The sequence below is a fragment of the Schistocerca cancellata genome, chromosome 3 (genome assembly GCF_023864275.1).
Source record: "Schistocerca cancellata isolate TAMUIC-IGC-003103 chromosome 3, iqSchCanc2.1, whole genome shotgun sequence".
Lineage (NCBI taxonomy): Eukaryota > Metazoa > Arthropoda > Insecta > Orthoptera > Acrididae > Schistocerca > Schistocerca cancellata.
Window position 1 is genome coordinate 561,854,986 of NC_064628.1, and position 3,383 is coordinate 561,858,368.

Sequence of the window (3,383 nt, forward strand, 5' to 3'; positions counted from 1 at the left end):
ATCATCTCACCACATTACAGCATTCCACAAAAGAAAATAAGAACCAGCATTACAAGAAATACTGTTGAAATTCTTTTTTAATTTTTTAATTCAGCTTGTGGACAAAACAGAACCACTAACATATTCGGACTGGAAATAATATATGAACATTTTCAAAGTTTATAGATGCTTGTGTATACATTTTACAGTGAACATGTAGACCTATTCTGAGATAAAAATCAAAATACCGTGAGAGGAGTGAGACTGTTTCTCCTGTGTAGCGATAACTGTCGTCGCTGATGAATTTCCTTTCAGTAGGACCTTGTAGGAACTTCCAGTGAGAAAGTTGTTAAGACACCTATGAAATTAATTGTCGTAACATCTGAGACATCATTAATGTATCAAGTATGAACTTTTTCATTTATTTCTTTATTTACCTTTACTTTTACGGGGTCTCCGTGGTTGACAGCGCGCGAGTACTTGTATGACGGCATCAGCATTTTAGTTCCGACGGCTCGCCTTAATACGAGTGAGAGAGAATACTCCTTCCCTCCAGAAACCTTGTTTTATTTGCAGCACTTACTGATCTTCTGCCTCCCCTGCAGGTCCGGGCCTATAATAGGCCTGAGGTATTCCTGCCTGTCGTAAGAGGCGACTAAAAGGAGTCGCAAAGGTTTCGGCCTTCCTGCGATGGTCCACTGTATGAGGAGCCAAGTGGGGAAGGGCGCCTTACGTGCTGCATCCTGTCCATCGTGCACTGGGATCTTTAGCACACATTATCGTCGTGGATTTGCAGTTCTGCTCATTCTCCAGCTGTTGGGCGAGGACACCTGTGTAGGTGCCTTTTCATCCATCCACTGTTCGGTGTCTTTTTCTGTGCCGGCGATTATCATGGATTCCTTTGCACCTCATATCCAGCACTGTAGCCAGTCTGTTGTGATGGGATCGCCGTGTACTCTGTTGGTTGTAGCCCCCTGACTACATATGGATAGCTCTGCTGATGCCTGCGCCCTTAAATCCACATGTATGCCAAGGCATAGATGCCATTGGGACTCCCAGCAATGGCCATCCTGCCAAGCGGCCTTTGCTGAGGCTGGGTGGCGACCGTTGGGTGGGCTCCTAGCCGGAGTGGGTGGCATCAGGGCAGATGACACACCATTAAGCGTACTACGTCAATACTTGCTGTCGGTCAAACATCAGCAGTATCTAAGCGCTCCAGGTCCCAGTTTAGTACAAGGAAATACAACCCCAAATCGTTCCTCTCTCTGTTCACACCATGGGAGAAATGCCAGGCTAAGGATGGCAGCGGAGCTTATTCACCCCAGTCCCTTTTATGTACGAGGGCTGATGGGGAATCCTTCATATCGATGAAGCCTGTTTCTTGTAGAGCATTTAGATGACAAGTTTGGAGAGGTGGACGGATTGTCCAAAATGCGATCTTAGTCGGTCTTGGTAAAAACAGCATCTTCTGCCCAGTCATGGGCATTACTCATCTGTGACAAGCTGGGGGATGTTTCAGATACCATCACGCCCCATAAGAGCTTAAATATCGTGCAGGGCATTATATTCCACAGGGACTTTCTGTTACAGTCTGATGACGAGCTGCCCGCCAATTTAGAGTGACGAGTTGTCCATTTCGTGTGGCGCATCCATCAGGGTCCGAGGGATAATCAGATTGCCGCTGGTGCCCTCATCATAGCCTTCGAGGGTGACACATTACCCGAAAAGGTCAAAGTGATGGTCTACTGCTGTGATACCAAGCCATATATCCCTCCCCCAACGCGGGGCATAAGTCTTCCCACTGTACTTCCAGTGTCATCTGTCGATATTGTCGACGTCCATCATATCCCAATACTCCAAGGACCCGCCTCCCATCTGTGTCAATTGCAGAGAGCACCATTCCCCTTGCTCGACAGACTGCAGAATTCTACAGAAAGAAAGGAAAATCGTGGAATACAAGACACTGGACCGACTGACCTACACTGAGGCTAAGAGGAACCTTGAATGCCCACATCCTGTGCGTATGACATCTTCTTACGTTGCCGCTACGGCAAAAGTTCTAGCCCCATCAGTTCCTCCAATTCGAGTCAGCTCTCAGAGTCGTAAGACTACACCGGCCCTGTTGATGGTGGGGGGCCCTTTCCTACCTGTTGCTCCCACACCACCTACCTTGGAAGCACTGACCCCTCAACCATCAGGGACATCAGACCGCACTTCTCAGCTGGAGAAGCGTAGGTGTTCTTCGGCTCCTCTCGCTAGGAAGAGGTCCCTTGAGTCAGTTCCCAGGTTCCTACCAGTGGGAAAGCAGACACCTGCCTGTAGCTTAAGCGCCCATAGGCAGCTGGTAGTAGGGCTTCAGTCCCAGAGACTAAATCAGTGAAGCCCTCCCAGCCAGAGAAACCCAAGGAGCAATGAGAGGAATCAAAAAAGGACACCCCGTAGAAAAAGGAAATTGCGGTGGCATCCACACTACTGCTGCCTACAAGCGAGGATGGAGATTCTGGCCTGTGCTGAGGTCCTACATATCGCCGGACTGTCTTTGACAGCAGGTGACCCTGAGGCATAAACTGCCTCTTTTCTCGCTTCATGCCTACTAGGCCATTGATTTATCGCTTTGCAGCCCAGGACTTCCCCCATCTGCAGTTATCGCGATTATGCTGTTATCCTCTCTCTCCACGAGTGGCAGCAGCAGCATATATCGATATTCGCACCCTTTTACTATCTTTGGCCTCACGCTTGTAGTTTCTGGCTGCAGGCAGTTGGTCGGTTGGCATAGAGCAGTGAGGAAGTCTCCCTGGCGCATGTTTGGCCGGGGCTGCTGGCAGCGTCCGCGCGCGGTCGGAGTGTGAGGGACTGTTCCCATTCTTACGAGGCCTGTGGCTCATCAATCTTTACTTAACCTACCAACCAGCCCCAACTGTTCACATTGTGTCGTTTGACTCTCGTTGTGGGCTGTTGGAACATTCCCACGAGCAACAACGTGTGTTTTCAAGTTGGCGAAATTCTAGCTCCTCTCCAGCGGAATCTTCTGCCTTGTAGCCGTTAACTTTCCGGTTACCTGCCCTGGCCATTGACGTAAATTCAGGCAGTGTATTTTCCTCGTCATGTTGTGGCTCTCCAGCACAGTGTGCGGTTTGACAGCTGAATGTGTAATTTGTTGTGGGCGCTGATGCCTTCAGCTGTTGTTCCAATTAACTCCCTTTTGTGTGCTGATCGGGTAGAGCGGAAGTTATCCTGTCGCTTGGTCCGTTGACTGTCTGTCGGCTGGGTTGCCGTCAGATTGAGAATTGTTGGGCCGACTGCCTGTCTCACCTAAGCGAGCTTTACTGTTTGAACTCCAGGCTCACCCTTGGAAACTTCTGAGCGCCGTTTGATGTGCTGCCTTTTTTTATTGGTCCTTGTTG